Source organism: Carcharodon carcharias, chromosome 13 (genome assembly GCF_017639515.1).
Source record: "Carcharodon carcharias isolate sCarCar2 chromosome 13, sCarCar2.pri, whole genome shotgun sequence".
NCBI classification, from domain to species: domain Eukaryota; kingdom Metazoa; phylum Chordata; class Chondrichthyes; order Lamniformes; family Lamnidae; genus Carcharodon; species Carcharodon carcharias.
In genome coordinates, this window is record NC_054479.1 from 80,316,084 (window position 1) to 80,338,087 (window position 22,004).

Consider the following 22,004-nt stretch of genomic DNA (forward strand, 5'->3'; position numbering starts at 1 on the left):
AGTATCCTGATCAATGCCTGTTGGCACTGTGATAATAACAGGATCCTGATCAATCAATGTTGGAACTGTGATGATAGCAGGCTCCTGATGAATTCCTGTTGGCACTGTGATAATAACAGTATCCTGATAAATCCCGGTTGTCACTGTGATAATAACAGGATCCTGATCAATCCCTGTCGGAAAGAAAATAATAACTGGTACTTGATCAATCCCGATTGTGACTGTGATAATTTCAGGATCCTGATCAATCCCTGATGGCAATGTAATAATATCAGGATCCTGATCAATCCCAGTTGTCACTGTGATAATGAGAGGATCCTGATCAATCCCTGCTGGCACAATGATAATAACAGGATCCTGATGAATCCCTGTTGTCATTGTGATAATAACCAGATCCTGATCAATCCCTGTTGTCACTGTGATAATAACAGGATCCTGATCAATCCCTGTTGGCACTGTGATAATAAGAGGATCCTGATCAATCCCTGTTGCTACTGTGATAATAACACAACCATGATTAATCCCTGTTGGCATTGTGATAATAACAGTATCCTGATCAATCCCTGTTGGCATTGTGATAATAACAGGATCCTGATCAATTCCAGTTGCAAGTGTGATAATAACAGGATCCTGATAAATCCCTGTTGGCACTGTGATAATAAGAGAATCCTGATCAATCCCTGTTGGTACTGTGATATAAACTGGACCCTGATCAATCCCTGTTGGCATTGTGATAATAACAGGATCCTGAACAATTTCAGTTGCCAGTGTGATAATAGCAGGATCCTGATCAATCATTGTTGGCAATGTGATAATAATAGGATTCTGATCAATCCCTGTTGTCACTGTGATAATAACAGGATCCTGAATAATCCCTGTCGGCAATTAAATAATAACAGGTACCTGATCAATCCCGATTGTGACAGTAATAATAACAGGATCCTGATCAATCCCTGACGGCAATGTAATAATATCAGGATCCTGATCAATCCCAGTTGTCACTGTGATAATGAGAGGATCCTGATCAACCCCTGTTGGCACTGTGATAATAACAGGATCCTGTGAATCCCTGTTTTCAATGTGATAATAAGCAGATCCTGATCAATCCCTGTTGTCACTGTGATAATAACAGGATCCTGATCAATCCCTGTTGGCAATGTGATAATAACAGGATCCTGATTAATCCCTGTTGGAACAGTGATAATAACAGGGTCCTGATCAATTCCTAATGGCACTGTGAGAAAAACTGGATCCTGATCAATCCCTGTTGGCACTGTGATAATAACAGGATCCTGATCAATCCATGTTGGCACTGTGATAATAACAGGATCCTGATGAATCCCTGCTGTCACTGTGATAATAACCAGATCCTGATCAATCCCTGTTGGAACTGTGATGATAACAGGATCCTGATCAATACATGTTGGCACTGTGATAATAATAGCATCCTGATCAATCCGTGATGTCACTGTGAATAATATCAGGATCCTGATCAATCCCCATTGGCACTATGATAACAACAGGATCCTGATAAATCCCTGTTGGCAATGTGATAATAACAGGACCTTGATAAATCCCTGTTGGCACTGTGATAATAATAGCATCCTGATCAATCCCTGTTGTCACGGGGAAAATATTAGGTACCTGATCAATCCCTTTTGGCACTGTGATAATGATAGGTTCCTGATCAATCCCTGTTGTCACTGTGATAATATCAGGAAGCTGCTCAATCCCAGTTGTCACTGTGATAATAACAGGTTCCTGATCAATCCCTGATAACACTGTGATAAAGCATTATCTTGATCAATCCCAGTTGGCACTGTGATAATAACAGGATCCTGATCGTTCCCTGTTGGAACTGTGATGATAACAGGATCCTGATCAATCCCTATTGTAACTGTGTTAATAACAGGATCCTGATCAATCCCTGTCGGCAACTAAATAATAACAGGATCCTGATCAATCCCTATTGTGACTGTGAAAATAACAGGATCCTGATCAATCCTTGTTTGCACTGTGATAATAACGGTATCCTGATCAATCCATGTTGTCACTGTGATAATAACAGGATCCTGATGAATCCATGTTGACACTGTGATAATAACAGGACTCTGATAAATCCCATTTGCTACTGTGATAATAACAGGATCCTGATCAATCCCTGTTGGAACTGTGTTTATAACAGGATCCTGATTAATCCCATTTGGAACTGTGATAATAACTGGATCCTGATCAATCCCTGTTGGCACTGTGATAATAACAGGATCCTGATCAATCCCTGTTGTCACTGTGATAATAACAGGATCCTGATCACTCCCTGTTGGCACTGTGATAATAACAGTTTCCTGATCAATTCCTGTTGGCACTATGATATTAACAGGATCCTGTAAATTCCTGTTGGAACTGTGTTTATAACAGGATCCTGATTAATCCCATTTGGAACTGTGATAATAACTGGATCCTGATCAATTCCTAATGGCACTGTGATAAAAACTGGATCCTGATCAATTCCTGTTGGCACTGTGATAATAACAGGATCCTGATCAATCCCTGTTGGCACTGCGATAATAACAGGATACTGATCAATCCCTGTTGGAACTGTGATGATAACAGGATCCTGATCAATACATGTTGGCACTGTGATAATAATAGCATCCTGATCAATCCGTGATGTCACTGTGAATAATATCAGGATCCTGATCAATCCCCATTGGCACTATGATAACAACAGGATCCTGATAAATCCCTGTTGGCAATGTGATAATAACAGGACCTTGATAAATCCCTGTTGGCACTGTGATAATAATAGCATCCTGATCAATCCCTGTTGTCACGGGGAAAATATTAGGTACCTGATCAATCCCTTTTGGCACTGTGATAATGATAGGTTCCTGATCAATCCCTGTTGTCACTGTGATAATATCAGGAAGCTGCTCAATCCCAGTTGTCACTGTGATAATAACAGGTTCCTGATCAATCCCTGATAACACTGTGATAAAGCATTATCTTGATCAATCCCAGTTGGCACTGTGATAATAACAGGATCCTGATCGTTCCCTGTTGGAACTGTGATGATAACAGGATCCTGATCAATCCCTATTGTAACTGTGTTAATAACAGGATCCTGATCAATCCCTGTCGGCAACTAAATAATAACAGGATCCTGATCAATCCCTATTGTGACTGTGAAAATAACAGGATCCTGATCAATCCTTGTTTGCACTGTGATAATAACGGTATCCTGATCAATCCATGTTGTCACTGTGATAATAACAGGATCCTGATGAATCCATGTTGACACTGTGATAATAACAGGACTCTGATAAATCCCATTTGCTACTGTGATAATAACAGGATCCTGATCAATCCCTGTTGGAACTGTGTTTATAACAGGATCCTGATTAATCCCATTTGGAACTGTGATAATAACTGGATCCTGATCAATCCCTGTTGGCACTGTGATAATAACAGGATCCTGATCAATCCCTGTTGTCACTGTGATAATAACAGGATCCTGATCACTCCCTGTTGGCACTGTGATAATAACAGTTTCCTGATCAATTCCTGTTGGCACTATGATATTAACAGGATCCTGTAAATTCCTGTTGGAACTGTGTTTATAACAGGATCCTGATTAATCCCATTTGGAACTGTGATAATAACTGGATCCTGATCAATTCCTAATGGCACTGTGATAAAAACTGGATCCTGATCAATTCCTGTTGGCACTGTGATAATAACAGGATCCTGATCAATCCCTGTTGGCACTGCGATAATAACAGGATACTGATCAATCCCTGTTGGAACTGTGATGATAACAGGATCCTGATCAATACATGTTGGCACTGTGATAATAATAGCATCCTGATCAATCCGTGATGTCACTGTGAATAATATCAGGATCCTGATCAATCCCCATTGGCACTATGATAACAACAGGATCCTGATAAATCCCTGTTGGCAATGTGATAATAACAGGACCTTGATAAATCCCTGTTGGCACTGTGATAATAATAGCATCCTGATCAATCCCTGTTGTCACGGGGAAAATATTAGGTACCTGATCAATCCCTTTTGGCACTGTGATAATGATAGGTTCCTGATCAATCCCTGTTGTCACTGTGATAATATCAGGAAGCTGCTCAATCCCAGTTGTCACTGTGATAATAACAGGTTCCTGATCAATCCCTGATAACACTGTGATAAAGCATTATCTTGATCAATCCCAGTTGGCACTGTGATAATAACAGGATCCTGATCGTTCCCTGTTGGAACTGTGATGATAACAGGATCCTGATCAATCCCTATTGTAACTGTGTTAATAACAGGATCCTGATCAATCCCTGTCGGCAACTAAATAATAACAGGATCCTGATCAATCCCTATTGTGACTGTGAAAATAACAGGATCCTGATCAATCCTTGTTTGCACTGTGATAATAACGGTATCCTGATCAATCCATGTTGTCACTGTGATAATAACAGGATCCTGATGAATCCATGTTGACACTGTGATAATAACAGGACTCTGATAAATCCCATTTGCTACTGTGATAATAACAGGATCCTGATCAATCCCTGTTGCAACTGTGTTTATAACAGGATCCTGATTATTCCCATTTGGAACTGTGATAATAACTGGATCCTGATCAATCCCTGTTGGCACTGTGATAATAACAGGATCCTGATCAATCCCTGTTGTCACTGTGATAATAACAGGATCCTGATCACTCCCTGTTGGCACTGTGATAATAACAGTTTCCTGATCAATTCCTGTTGGCACTATGATATTAACAGGATCCTGTAAATTCCTGTTGGAACTGTGTTTATAACAGGATCCTGATTAATCCCATTTGGAACTGTGATAATAACTGGATCCTGATCAATTCCTAATGGCACTGTGATAAAAACTGGATCCTGATCAATTCCTGTTGGCACTGTGATAATAACAGGATCCTGATCAATCCCTGTTGGCACTGCGATAATAACAGGATACTGATCAATCCCTGTTGGAACTGTGATGATAACAGGATCCTGATCAATACATGTTGGCACTGTGATAATAATAGCATCCTGATCAATCCGTGATGTCACTGTGAATAATATCAGGATCCTGATCAATCCCCATTGGCACTATGATAACAACAGGATCCTGATAAATCCCTGTTGGCAATGTGATAATAACAGGACCTTGATAAATCCCTGTTGGCACTGTGATAATAATAGCATCCTGATCAATCCCTGTTGTCACGGGGAAAATATTAGGTACCTGATCAATCCCTTTTGGCACTGTGATAATGATAGGTTCCTGACCAATCCCTGTTGTCACTGTGATAATATCAGGAAGCTGCTCAATCCCAGTTGTCACTGTGATAATAACAGGTTCCTGATCAATCCCTGATAACACTGTGATAAAGCATTATCTTGATCAATCCCAGTTGGCACTGTGATAATAACAGGATCCTGATCGTTCCCTGTTGGAACTGTGATGATAACAGGATCCTGATCAATCCCTATTGTAACTGTGTTAATAACAGGATCCTGATCAATCCCTGTCGGCAACTAAATAATAACAGGATCCTGATCAATCCCTATTGTGACTGTGAAAATAACAGGATCCTGATCAATCCTTGTTTGCACTGTGATAATAACGGTATCCTGATCAATCCATGTTGTCACTGTGATAATAACAGGATCCTGATGAATCCATGTTGACACTGTGATAATAACAGGACTCTGATAAATCCCATTTGCTACTGTGATAATAACAGGATCCTGATCAATCCCTGTTGGAACTGTGTTTATAACAGGATCCTGATTAATCCCATTTGGAACTGTGATAATAACTGGATCCTGATCAATCCCTGTTGGCACTGTGATAATAACAGGATCCTGATCAATCCCTGTTGTCACTGTGATAATAACAGGATCCTGATCACTCCCTGTTGGCACTGTGATAATAACAGTTTCCTGATCAATTCCTGTTGGCACTATGATATTAACAGGATCCTGTAAATTCCTGTTGGAACTGTGTTTATAACAGGATCCTGATTAATCCCATTTGGAACTGTGATAATAACTGGATCCTGATCAATTCCTAATGGCACTGTGATAAAAACTGGATCCTGATCAATTCCTGTTGGCACTGTGATAATAACAGGATCCTGATCAATCCCTGTTGGCACTGCGATAATAACAGGATACTGATCAATCCCTGTTGGAACTGTGATGATCACATGAACCTGATCAATCCTTATTGTCACTGTGATAATAACAGAATCCTGATCAATCCCTGTCGGCAATTACATAATATCAGGATCCTGATCAATCCCAGTTGTCACTGTGAAAATGAGAGGATCCTGATCAATCCTTGTTGGCAGCGTAATAATAACAGGATGCTGATCAATCCCTGTTGTCACTGTGATAATAACAGGATCCTGATCAATCCTTGTTGGCAATTAAATAATAACAGGATCCTGATCAATTCATATTGTCACTGTGATAATGACAGGATCCTGAGGAATCCATGTCGGCAATGTAATAATAACAGGATCCTGATCAATCCCAGGTGTCACTGTGATAATGAGAGGATCCTGATCAATCCCTGTTGGCAGCGTAATAATAACAGGATCCTGATCAATCCCTGTTGTCACTGTGATAATGACAGGTTCTTGATCAATCCCTGTTTGCACTGTGATAATAACAGTATTCTGATCAATCCATGTTGTCACTGTGTTAATAACAGGATCCTGATGAATCCCTGTTGACACTGTGATAATAACAGGACTCTGATCAATCCCATTTGGTACTGTGATAATAACAGGATCCTGATCAATCCCTGTCGGCAATGTAATAATATCAGGATCCTGATCAATCCCTGTTGTCACTGTGATAATGAGAGGATCCTGATCAATCCCTGTTAGCAGCCAAATAATAGCAGGATTCTGATCAATCCCTGTTGTCACTGTGATATTAACAGTATCCTGATCAATCCCTGTTGGCACTGCGATAATAACAGGATCCTGATCAATCCCTGTTGGAACTGTGATGATAACAGGATCCTGATCAATCCCTATTGTCACTGTGATAATAACAGTATCCTGATCAATCCCTGTCGGCAATTAAATAATAACAGGATCCTGATCAATTCATATTGCCACTGTGATAATGACAGGATCCTGATGAATCCCTGTTGGCACTGTGATAATAACAGGATCCTGATTATTCCATGTCGGCAATGTAAAAATAACAGGGTCCTGATCAATCCCATTGTCACTTTGATAATGAGAGGATCATGATCAATCCCTGATGGCACTGTGATAATAACAGGATCCTGATCAATCCCTGTTGGCACTGTGATAATAACAGGATCCGGATAAATCTCTTATGGCACTGTGATAATAACATGATCCTGATAAATCCCTGTTGTCGCTGTGATAATAACAAGATCCTTATCAATCCCAGCTTGCACCGAGATAATAACAGGATCCTGATCAATCCCTGAGGCACTGTGAGATTTAGATGATCCTGATCAATCCCTGTTGTCACTGTGATAATAACAGGACCCTGATCAGTCCCTGAGGCACTATGATAATAAGTGGATCCTGATCAATCACTGATGGCACTGTGATAATAACAGGATCCTGATCAATCCCTGTTGGAACTGTGTTTATAACAGGATCCTGATTAATCCCATTTGGAACTGATATAATAACTGGATCCTGATCAATCCCTGTTGGCACTGTGATAATAACAGGATCCTGATCAATCCCTGTTGTCACTGTGATAATAACAGGATCCTGATCACTCCCTATTGGCACTGTGATAATAATAGCATCCTGATCAATCCCTGTTGTCACTGTGATAATATCAGGAACCAGACCAATCCCTGTTGGCACTGTGATAATAACAGTTGCTTGATCAATCACTGTTGGCACTATGATATTAACAGGATCTTGATCAATCCCTGTTGGAACTGTGTATATAACAGGATCCTGATCAATCCCTGTTGGAACTCGAATGATAACAGGATCCTGATCAATCCCTGTTGTCACTGTGATAATATCAGGAAGCTGATCAATCCCTGTTGTCACTCGGATAATAACAGGCTCCTGATCAATCCCTGAGAGAACTATGACAAAGCATTATCCTGATCAATCCCTGTTGGCACTGTGATAATAACAGGATCCTGATCAATCCCTGTTGGAACTGTGAAGATAACAGGTTCCTGATCAATCCCTATTGTAACTGTGATAATAACAGGATCCTGATCAATCCCTATTGTGACTGTGAAAATAACAGGATCCTGATCAATCCCTGTTTGCACTGTGATAATAACAGTTTCCTGATCAATCCCTGTTGGCACTGTGATAATAACAGTTTCCTGATCAATCCTGTTGGCACTATGACATTAACAGGATCCTGATCAATCCCTGTTGGAACTGTGTTTATAACAGGATCCGGATTAATCCCATTTGGAACTGTGATAATAACAGGGTCCTGATCAATTCCTAATGGCACTGTGATAAAAACTGGATCCTGATCAATTCCTGTTGGCACTGTGATAATAACAGGATCCTGATCAATCCCTGTTGGCACTGCGATAATAACAGGATACTGATCAATCCCTGTTGGAACTGTGATGTTCACATGAACCTGATCAATCCTTATTGTCACTGTGATAATAACAGAATCCTGATCAATCCCTGTTGGAACTGTGATGATCACATGAACCTGATCAATCCTTATTGTCACTGTGATAATAGCAGAATCCTGATCAATCCCTGTCGGCAATTACATAATATCAGGATCCTGATCAATCCCAGTTGTCACTGTGAAAATGAGAGGATCCTGATCAATACTTGTTGGCAGCGTAATAATAACAGGATGCTGATCAATCCCTGTTGTCACTGTGATAATAACAGTATCCTGATCAATCCCTGTCGGCAATTAAATAATAACAGGATCCTGATCAATTCATATTGTCACTGTGATAATGACAGGATCCTGAGGAATCCATGTCGACAATGTAATAATAACAGGATCCTGATCAATCCCAGGTGTCACTGTGATAATGAGAGGATCGTGATCAATCCCTGTTGGCAGCGTAATAATAACAGGATCCTGATCAATCCCTGTTGTCACTATGATAATAACAGGTTCCTGATCAATCCCTGTTGGCACTGTGAAAATAACACGATCCTGATCAATCCCTGTTTGCACTGTGATAATAACAGTATCCTGATCAATCCATGTTGTCACTGTGATAATAACAGGATCCTGATGAATCCCTGTTGACACAGTGATAATAACAGGACTCTGATCAATCCCAGTTGGAACTGTGATGATCACATGACCCTGATCAATCCTTGTTGGCAGCGTAATAATAAAAGGATGCTGATCAATCCCTGTTGTCACTGTGATAATAACATTATCCTGAAAAATGCCTGTTGGCACTGTGATAATAACAGGATCCTGATCAATCCCTGTTGGAACTGTGATGATAACAGGATCCTGATCAATCCCTATTGTGACTGTGATAATGACAGGATCCTGATGAATCCCTGTTGGCTCTGTGATAATAACAGGATCCTGATCAAAACCGGTTGGCAATGTAATAATATCAGAATCCAGATCAATCCCAGTTGTCACAGTGATAATGAGAGGATCCTGCTCAATCCCTGTTGGCAGCGTAATAATAACAGCATCCTGATCAATCCCTGTTGCCACTGTGATAATAACAGGGACCTGATGAATCCCTGATGGAACTGTGATGATAAGTGGATCCTGATCAATCTCTATTAGCACTGTGATAATAACAGGATCCTGATCAATCCCTGTCGGCAATTAAATAATAACAGGATCCTGATCAATCCCTATTGTGACTGTGATAATAACAGGATCCTGATCAATCCCTGTTGGAACTGTGATGCAAACAGGATCCTGATAAATCCCTATTGTCACTGTGATAATAACAGGATCCTGATAATTCCCTGTCGGCAATTAAATAATAACATGATCCTGATCAATCCCTATTGTGACTGTGATAATGACAGGATCCTGATGAATCCCTGTTGGCACTGTGATAATAATAGGATCCTGATCAATCCCTGTCATCAATGTAATAATATCAGGCTCCTGATCAATCCCAGTTGTCACTGTGATAATGAGAGGATCCTGATCAATCCCTGATGGGAGCGTAATATTAACAGGATCCTGATCAATCCCTGTTGTCACTGTGATAATAACATTATCCTGACCAATCCCTGTTGGCACTGTGATAATAACAGGATCCTGATCAATCCCTGTTGGCAACTAAATAATAACAGGATCCTGATCAATCCCGATTGTGACTGTGATAATAACAGGATCCTGATCAATCCCTGTCGGCAATGTAATAATATCAGGATCCTGATCAATCCCAGTTGTCACTGTGATAATGAGAGGATCCTGATCAATGCCTGTTGGCAGCCTAATAATAACAGGATCCTGATCAATCCCTGTTGTCACTGTGATAATAACAGTATCCTGATCAATCCCTGTTGGCACTGTGATAATAACAGGTTCCTAATCAATCACTGTTGGCACTGTGAAAATAACAGGATCCTGATCAATCCCTGTTTGCACTGTGATAATAACAGTATCCTGATCAATCCATGTTGTCACTGTGATAATAGCAGGATTCTGATCAATCCCTGTTGTCACTGTGATAATAACAGTATCCTGATCAATCCCTGTTGGCATTGCGATAATAACAGGATCCTGATCAATCCCTGTTGGAACTGTGATGGTAACAGGATCCTGATCAATCCCTATTGGCACTGTGAAAATAACAGGATCCTGATCAATCCCTGTCGGCAATTAAATAATAACAGGATCCTGATCAATTCATATTGTCACTGTGATAATGACAGGATCCTGATGAATCCCTGTTGGCACCGTGATAATAACAGGATCCTGATCAATCCCTGTTGGCACTGTGATAATAACAGGTTCCTGATCAATCCCTGTTGGCACTGTGAAAATAACAGGATCCTGATCAATCCCTCTTGGCAATTTAATAATAAGAGGATCCTGATCAATCCCTGTTGTCAGTGTGACAATAACAGGATGCTGATCATTCCCTATTGGCACTGTGAAAATAACAGCGTCCTGATCAATCCCTGTTGGCACTGTGATAAGAAGAGGATTCTGATCAATTCCAGTTGCCAGTGTGATGATAACATGATCCTGATCAATCCCTGTCGGCAATTAAATAATAACAGGTTCCTGATCAATCCCTATTGTGACTGTGATAATGACAGGATCCTGATGAATGCCAGTTGGCACACTGATAATAAAAGGATCCTGATCAATCCCTGTCGGCAATGTAATAATATCAGGATCCTGATCAATCCCTGTTGTCACTGTGATAATGACAGGATTCTGATCAAACCCTGTTGGCAGCGTAATAATAACAGGATCCTGATCAATCCCTGTTTTCATTTTGATAATAAAAGGTTCCTGATCAATCCCTGTGGGCACTGTGAAAATAACAGGATCCTGATCAATCCCTGTTTGCAGTGTGATAATAAGAGTATCCTGATCAATCCCTATTCTCAATGTAATAAGACCAGGATCTGGAAGAATCCCTGTTGGCAATGTGATAATAACAGGATTCTGATCAATCCCTGTTGGCCATGTGATAATGACAGAATCCTGATCAAACCCTGTTAGCAGCGTAATAATAACAGGATCCTGATCAATCCCTGTTGTGACTGTGATAATAACAGGATCCTGATCAATCCCTGTTGGCACTGTGAAAATAACAGGATCCTGATCAATCCCTGTTTCCACTGTGATAATAACAGTATCCTGATCAATCCATGTTGTCTCTGTGATAATAACAGGATCCCGAAGAATCCCTGTTGACACTGTGATAATAACAGGACTCTGATAAATCCCATTTGGTACTGTGATAATAACAGGATCCTGATCAATCCCTGTCGGCAATGTAATAATATCAGGATCCTGATCAATCCCTGTTGTCACTGTGATAATGAGAGGATCCTGATCAATCCCTGTTGGCAGCCAAATAATAGCAGGATTCTGATCAATCCCTGTTGTCACTGTGATAATAACAGTATCTTGATCAATCCCTGTTGGCACTGCGATAATAACAGGATGCTGATCAATCCCTGTTGGAACTGTGATGATAACAGGATCCTGATCAATCCCTATTGGCACTGTGAAAATAACAGGATCCTGATCAATCCATGTCGGCAATTAAATAATAACAGGATCCTGATCAAATCATATTGTCACTGTGATAATGACAGGATCCTGATGAATCCCTGTTGGCACTGTGATAATAACAGGATCCTGATTATTCCATGTCGGCAATGTAATAACAACAGGGTCCTGATCAATCCCAGTTGTCAATGTGATAATAAGTGGATCCTGATCAATCACTGATGGCACTGCGATAATAACAGGATTCTGATCAATCCCTGTTGGCAATGGGATAATAACAGGATCCGGATCAATCCCTGTTGGAACTGTGATAATAACAGGATCCTGATTAATCCCTGTTGGAACTGTGATAATAACAGGGTCCTGATCAATCCCTAATGGCACTGTGATAAAAACTGAATCCTGATCAATCCCTGTTGGCACTCTGATAATAACAGTTTCCTTATCAATCCCTGTTGGCACTATGATATTAATAGGATCCTGGTCAAGCCCTGTTGGAACTGTGTTTATAAAAGGATCCTGATTAATCCCATTTGGAACTGTGATAATAATCTGGGTCCTGATCAATTCCTAATGGCACTGTGATAAAAACTGGATCCTGATCAATCCCTGTTGGCACTTTGATAATAACAGGATCCTGATCAATCCCTGTTGTCACTGAGATAATAACAGAATCCAGATCGCTCCCTGTTGGCACTGTGATAATAATAGCATCCTGATCAATCCCTGTTGTCACTGTGATCATATCTGGAACCAGATCAATCCCTGTTGGCACTGTGATAATAACAGTTTCTTGATCAATCCCTGTTGCCATTATGATATTAACAGGATCTTGAACAATCCCTGTTGGGACTGTGTATGTAACAGGATCCTGATCAATCCCTTTTGGAACTGTAATGATAATAGGATCCTGATCAATCCCTGCTGGCACTGTGATAATAATAGCATCCTGATCAATCCCTGTTGTCACTGTGATAATATCAGGAACCTGATCAATCCCTGTTGGCACTGTGATAATGACAGGTTCCTGATCGATCCCTGATAGCACTGTGATAATAATACTATCCTGATCAATCCCTGTTGGCACTGTGATAATGACAGAATCCTGATCAAACCCTGTTGGCAGCGTAATAATAACAGTTTCCTGATCAATCCCAGTTGTCCCTGTGATAATAACAGGTTACTGATCAATCCCTGTTGGCACTGTGAAAATAACAGGATCCTGATCAATCCCTGTCGGCACTGTGATAATAACAGGATCCTGATCAATCCCTGTCGGCAATTAAATAATAACAGGATCCTGATCATTCCCATTGTTACTGTGATAATAACAGGACCCTGACCAATCCATGTTGGCAGCCTAATAATAACAGGATCCTGATCAATCCCTGTTGCCACTGTGATAATAACAGTATCCTGATCAATCCCTGTTGCCTCTGTGATAATAACAGGATCCTGATAAATCCCTGCCGGCAATTAAATAATAACAGGATCCTGATCAATCCCTATTGTGACTGTGATAATGACAGGATCCTGAAGAATCCCTGTTGACACTGTGATAATAACAGGACTCTGATAAATCCCATTTGGTACTGTGATAATAACAGGATCCTGATCAATCCCTGTCGGCAATGTAATAATATCAGGATCCTGATCAATCCCTGTTGTCACTGTGATAATGAGAGGATCCTGATCAATCCCTGTTGGCAGCCAAATGATAGCAGGATTCTGATCAATCCCTGTTGTCACTGTGATAATAACAGTATCTTGATCAATCCCTGTTGGCACTGCGATAATAACAGGATGCTGATCAATCCCTGTTGGAACTGTGATGATAACAGGATCCTGATCAATCCCTATTGGCACTGTGAAAATAACAGGATCCTGATCAAACCATGTCGGCAATTAAATAATAACAGGATCCTGATCAAATCATATTGTCACTGTGATAATGACAGGATCCTGATGAATCCCTGTTGGCACTGTGATAATAACATGATCCTGAATCAATCCCGGTCGGCAATGTAATAATATCAGAATCCTGATCAATCCCAGTTGTCACTGTGATAATGAGTGGATCCTGATCAATCCCAATTGGCATTGTGATAATAACAGGATCCTGATCAATCCCTATTGTGACTGTGATAATAACAGGATCCTAATCAATCCCTGTCGGCAATGTAATAATATCATGATCCTGATCAATCCCTGTTGTCACTGTGATAATGAGAGGATCCTGGTCAATCCCTGTTGGCAGCCTAATAATAACAGGATCCTGATTAATCCCTGTTGTCACTGTGATAATAACAGTATCCTGATCAATCCCTGTTGGCACTGCGATAATAACAGGATGCTGATCAATCCCTGTTGGAACTGTGTTTATAGCAGGACCCTGATTAATCACAGTTGGAACTGTGATAATAACAGGGTCCTTCTCAATTCCTAATGGAACTGTGATAAATACTGGATCCTAATCAATCCCTGTCGGCACAGTGATAATAAGTGGATCCTGATCAATCCCTGTTGTCACTGTGATAATAACAGGATCCTGATCACTCCCTGTTGGCATTGAGATAATAATAGCATCCTGATCAATCCCTGTTGTCACTGTGATAATATCAGGAACCCGATCATTCCCTGTTGGCAATGTGATAATAATAGTATCCTGATCAATCCCTGTTGGCACAATGATATTAACAGGATCCTTATCAATCTCTGTTGCAACTGTGTTTATAACAGGATCCTGATCAACCCCTGTTGGAACTGTGATGATAACAGGATCCTGATCAATCCCTGTTGGCACTGTGATAATAATAGCATCGTGATCAATCCCTGTTGTCACAGTGATAATATCAGGAAACTGATCAATCCCTGTCGGCAATTAAATAATAACAGGATCCTGATCAATCCCTATTTTGACTGTGATAATGACAGGATCCTGCTGAATCCCCGTTGGCACTGTGATAATGACAGGATCCTGATCAATCCATGTTGTCACTTTGATAATAACAGGATCCTGATGAATCCCACTTGGCACTGTGATAATAACAGAATCCTGATCAATCCCCGTTGGCACTGTGATAATAAAAGGATCCTGATCAATTTCAGTTGCCAGTGTGATAATAACAGGAACTGATCAATCCCTGTTGGCACTGTGAAAATAGCTGGATCCTGATCAATCATGGTTGTCACTGTGATAATAACAGGATCCTGATCAATCCCTGTTGGCAATGGGATAATAACAGGATCCGGATCAATCCCTGTTGGAACTGTGATAATAACAGGATCCTGATTAATCCCTGTTGGAACTGTGATAATAACAGGGTCCTGATCAATCCCTAATGGCACTGTGATAAAAACTGAATCCTGATCAATCCCTGTTGGCACTCTGATAATAACAGTTTCCTTATCAATCCCTGTTGGCACTATGATATTAATAGGATCCTGGTCAAGCCCTGTTGGAACTGTGTTTATAACAGGGTCCTGATCAATCCCTGTTGGCACTGTGATAACAGGATCCTGATCAATCCCTGTTGGAACTGTGATGATAACAGGAAACTGATCAATCCCTAATGTCACTGTGATAATAACAAAATCCTGATCAATCCCTGTCGGCATTGTGATAATAACATGATCCTGATAAATCCCTGTTGTCGCTGTGATAATAACAAGATCCTTATCAATCACAGTTGGAACTGTGATAATAACAGGACCCTGATCAGTCCCTGAGGCACTGTGATAATAAGAGGATCCTGATCAATCACTGATGGCACTGTGATCATAACAGGAAGCGGATCAATCCCTGTTGGCATTGTGATAATAAAAGGATCATGAACAATCCCTGTTGTCACTGTGGTTACAAAAGGATCCTGATCAATTCCTGTTTCACTGAGATAATAACCAGATCCTAATCAATCCCTGCTGTCACTGTGATAATAACAGGATCCTGATCAATCCCTGTTGGCACTGTGATAATTACAGGATCCTGACTGATCCCTGTTGGAACTGTGATAATAACAGGGAACTGATCAATCCCTGTTGTCACTGTGATAATATCAGGAACCCGATCAATCCCTGTTGGCACTGTGATAATAACATGATCCTGATCAATCCCTGTTGTCACTGTGATAATGAGATGATCCTGATCAATCCCTGTTGGCAGCCTAATAATAACAGGATCCTGATCAATCCCTGTTGCCACTGTGATAATAACAGTATCCTGATCAATCCCTGTTGCCACTGTGATAATAACAGGATCCTGATAAATCCCTGTCGGCAATTAAATAATAACAGGATCCTGATCAATCCCTATTGTGACTGTGATAATGACAGGATCCTGATGAATCCCAATTGGCACTGTGATAATAACAGAATCCTGATCAATCCCATTTGGCACTGTGATAATAACAGGATCCTGATGAATCCCTGTTGGCAAGGTGATAATAACAAAATCCTGATAAATCTCTTATGGCACTGTGATAATAACAGGATCCTAATGATTCCCTGTTGCCACTGTGATAATAACAGGATCCTGATAAATCCCTGTTGTCGCTGTGATAATAACAAGATCCTTATCAATCCCAGCTTGCACCAAGATAATAAAAGGATCCTGATCAGTCCCCGAGGCACAATGATATTAAGATGATCCTGATCAATCCCAGTTGGAACTATGATAACAACAGGACCCTGAACAGTGCCTGAGGCACAGTGATAATAAGAGGATCCTGATCAATCAATGATGGCACTGTGATAATAACAGGATCCTGATCATTCCCTGTTGGCACTGTGATAATGAGAGGATCCTGATCAAAACCTGTTGGTAGCGTAATAATCACAGGATCCTGATCAATCCCTGTTGGCACTGTGATAATAACATGATCCTGATCAATCCCTGTTGTCACTGTGATAATGAGATGATCCTGATCAATCCCTGTTGGCAGCCTAATAATAACAGGATCCTGATCAATCCCTGTTGCCACTGTGATAATAACAGTATCCTGATCAATCCCTGTTGCCACTGTGATAATAACAGGATCCTGATAAATCCCTGTCTGCAATTAAATAATAACAGGATCCTGATCAATCCCTATTGTGACTGTGATAATGACAGGATCCTGATGAATCCCAATTGGCACTGTGATAATAACAGAATCCTGATCAATCCCATTTGGCACTGTGATAATAACAGGATCCTGATGAATCCCTGTTGGCAAGGTGATAATAACAAAATCCTGATAAATCTCTTATGGCACTGTGATAATAACAGGATCCTAATGATTCCCTGTTGCCACTGTGATAATAACAGGATCCTGATAAATCCCTGTTGTCGCTGTGATAATAACAAGATCCTTATCAATCCCAGCTTGCACCAAGATAATAAAAGGATCCTGATCAGTCCCCGAGGCACAATGATATTAAGATGATCCTGATCAATCCCAGTTGGAACTATGATAACAACAGGACCCTGAACAGTGCCTGAGGCACAGTGATAATAAGAGGATCCTGATCAATCAATGATGGCACTGTGATAATAACAGGATCCTGATCATTCCCTGTTGGCACTGTGATAATGAGAGGATCCTGATCAAAACCTGTTGGTAGCGTAATAATCACAGGATCCTGATCAATCCCTGTTGTCACTGTGATAATAACAGGATCCTGATGAATCCTATTTGGCACTGTGATAATGACAGAATCCTGATCAATCCCTGTTGGCAGCCTAATAATAACAGGATCCTGATCAATCCCTGTTGGCACTGTGATAATAATAGCATCCTGATCAATCCCTGTTGTCACTGTGATAATATCAGGAACCCGATCAATCCCTGTTGGCAATGGGACAATAATAGTATCCTGATCAATCCCTGTTGGCACAATGATATTAACAGGATCCTGATCAATCCCTGTTGGAACTGTGTTTATAACAGGATCCTGATCAATCCCTGTTGTCACTGTGATAATATCAGGAACCTGATCAATCCCTGTCGGCAATTAAATAACAACAGGATCCTGATCAATCCCTGTCGACAATGTAATAATATCAGGATCTTGATCAATCCCAGTTGTCAATGTAATAATGAGAGGATCCTGATCAATCCCTGTTGGCAGCGTAATAATCACAGGATCCTGATCAATCCCTGTTGTCACTGTGAAAATAACAGGATCCTGATCAACAAACCCTGTTAGCACTGCGATAATAACAGGAACCTGATCAATCCCTGCTGGAACTGTGAAAATAAGAGGATCGTGATCAATCCCTGTTGGCAAGGTGATAATAACAGAATCCTGAAAAATCTCTTATGGCACTGTGATAATAACAGGATCCTGATGATTCCCTGTTGCCACTGTGATAATAACAGGATCCTGATAAATCCCTGTTGTCACTGTGATAATAACAGGATCCTTATAAATCCCAGCTTGCACCAAGATAATAACAGGATCCTGATCAGTCCCTGTGGCACAATGATATTAAGATGATCCTGATCAATCCCAGTTGGAACTATGATAACAAGAGGACCCTGATCAGTGCCTGAGGCACTGTGATAATAACAGGATCCTGATCAATCAATGATGGCACTGTGATAATAACAGGATCCGGATCAATCCCTGTTGGCACTGGGATAATAACAGGATCCTGATCATTCCCTGTTGGCACTGTGATAATGACAGGATCCAGTTCAATTCCTGTTATCTTTGTGATTATAACCAGATCCTAATCAATCCCTGTTGTCACTGTGAAAATAACAGGATCCTGATCAATCCCTGTTGGCACTGTGATAATAACAGGATCCTGATTAATCCCTGTTGGAACTGTGATAATAACAGGGTCCTGATCAATTCCTAAAGGCACTGTTATAAAAACAGGATCCTGATCAATCCCTGTTGTCACTGTCGGCAATTAAATAATAACAGAATCATGATCAATCCCTATTGTGACGGTGATAATGAAAGGATCCTGATGAATCCCTGTTGGCACTGTGATAATTACACTATCCTGATCAATCCTTGTCGGCAAAGTAATAATATCAGGCTCCTGATCAATCCTTGTTGTCACTGTGATAATGAGAGGATTCTGATCAATCCCTGTTGTTAGCGTAATAATAACAGTATCCTGATCAATCCCTGTTGGCACTGTGATAATAACAGGATCCTGATCAATCCCTGTTGGAACTGTGATGATAACAGGATCCTGATCAATCCCTATTGCCACTGTGATAATAACAGGATCCTGATCAATCCCTGTCAGCAATTAAATAATAACAGGATCCTGATCAATCCCTATTGTGACTGTGATAATAACAGGATCCTGATCAATCCCTGTTGCAACTGTGATGATAACACGATCCTGATCAATCCCTATTAGAACTATGATAATAAAAGGATCTTGATCAATCCCTGTCGGCAACTAAATATTAACAGGATCCTGATCAATCCCGACTGTGACTGTGATAATAACACGATCCTGATCAATCCCTGTTGGCACTGTGATAATAACAGGATCCTGATCAATCCCTGTTGGAACTGTGATGATAACAGGATCCTGATCAATCCCTATTGTCACTGTGATAATAACAGGATCCTGATCAATCCTTGTCGGCAATTAAATAATAACAGGATCCTGATCCATCCCTATTGTGACTGTGATAATGACAGAATCCTGATGAATTCCTGTTGGCACTGTGATAATAACAGGATCCTGATCAATCCCTGTCGACAATGTAATAATATCAGGATCCTGATCAATCCCAGTTGTCAATGTGATAATGAGAGGATCTTGATCAATCCCTGTTCGTAGCGTAATAATCACAGGATCCTGATCAATCACTGTTGTCACTGTGATAATGACAGGTTCCTGATCAATCCCGGTTTGCACTGTGATAATAACAGTATCCTGATCAATCCCTGTTGTCACTGTGATAATAGTAGGATCCTGATGAATCCCATTTGGCACTGTGATAATAACGGGATCCTGATGATTCCCTGTTGCCACTGTGATAATAACAGGATCCTGATCAATCCCTATTGTCACTGTGATAATAACAGGATCCTGATCAATCCTTGTCGGCAATTAAATAATAACAGGATCCTGATCCATCCCTATTGTGACTGTGATAATGACAGAATACTGATGAATTCCTGTTGGCACTGTCTTAATAACAGGATCCCGATCAATCCCTGGCGACAATGTAATAATATCAGGATCCTGATCAATCCCAGTTTTCAATATAATAATGAGAGGATCCTGATCAATCCCTGTTCGTAGCGTAATAATCACAGGATCCTGATCAATCACTGTTGTCACAGTGATAATAACAGGTTCCTGATCAATCCCGGTTTGCACTGTGATAATAAAAGGATCCTGATTAATCCTGTTGGAACTGTGATAATAACAGGGTCCTGATCAATTCCTAAAGGCTCTGTGATAAAAACAGGATCCTGATCAATCCCTGTTGGCACTGTGAAAATAACATGATCCTGATCAATCCCTGATGGCACTGGGATAATAACAGGATCCTGATCAATCCCTGTTGGAACTGTGATGATAACAGGATCCTGATCAATCCCTATTGTCACTGTGATAATAACAGGATCCTGATCAATCCCTGTCGGCAATTAAATAATAACAGGATCCTGAGCCATCCCTATTGTGACTGTGATAATGACAGAATCCTGATGAATTCCTGTTGGCACTGTGATAATAACAGGATCCTGATCAATCCCTGTCGACAATGTAATAATATCAGGATCCTGATCAATCCCAGTTGTCAATGTGATAATGAGAGGATCCTGATCAATCCCTGTTCGTAGCGTAATAATCACAGGATCCTGATCAATCACTGTTGTCACTGTGATAATAACAGGGTCCTGATCAATCCCGGTTTGCACTGTGATAATAACAGTATCCTGATCAATCCCTGTTGTCACTGTGATAATAGCAGGATCCTGATGAATCCCATTTGGCACTGTGATACTAACAGGATCCTGATCAATCCCTGTTGGCAAGGTGATAATAACAGAATCCTGATAAATCTCTTACGGCACTGTGATAATAACAGGATCCTGATGATTCCCTGTTGCCACTGTGATAATAACAGGATCCTGAACAATCCCTGTTGGCACTGTGATAATAACATGATCCTGATAAATCCCTGTTGTCGCTGTGATAATAACAAGATCCTTATCAATCCCAGCTTGCACCAAGATAATAACAGGATCCTGATCAGTCCCTGAGGCACAATGATATTAAGAAGATCCTGATCAATCCCAGTTGGAATTATGATAATAACAGGACCCTGATCAGTCCCTGAGGCCCTGTGATAATAAGAGGATCCTGATCAATCAATGATGGCACTGTGATAATAACAGGATCCGGATCAATCCCTTTTCGCACTGGGATAATAACATGATCCTGATCATTCCCTGTTGGCACTGAGATAATAACAGTATCATGAACAATCCCTGTTGTCACTGTGAAAATAAAAGGATCCAGTTCAATTCCTGTTCTCTCTGTGATAATAACTAGATCCTAATCAATCCCTGTTGTCACTGTGATAATAACAGGATCCTGATCAATCCCTGTTGGCACTGTGATAATAAGGGGATCCTGATCAATCCCTGTTGGAACTGTGATGAGAACAGGATCCTGATCAATCCCTATTGTCACTGTGAAAATAACAGGATCCTGATTAATCCCAGTTGGAACTGTGATAATAATAGGGTCCTGATCAATCCCTGTTGGCACTGTGATAATAACGGGATCCTGATCAATCCCTG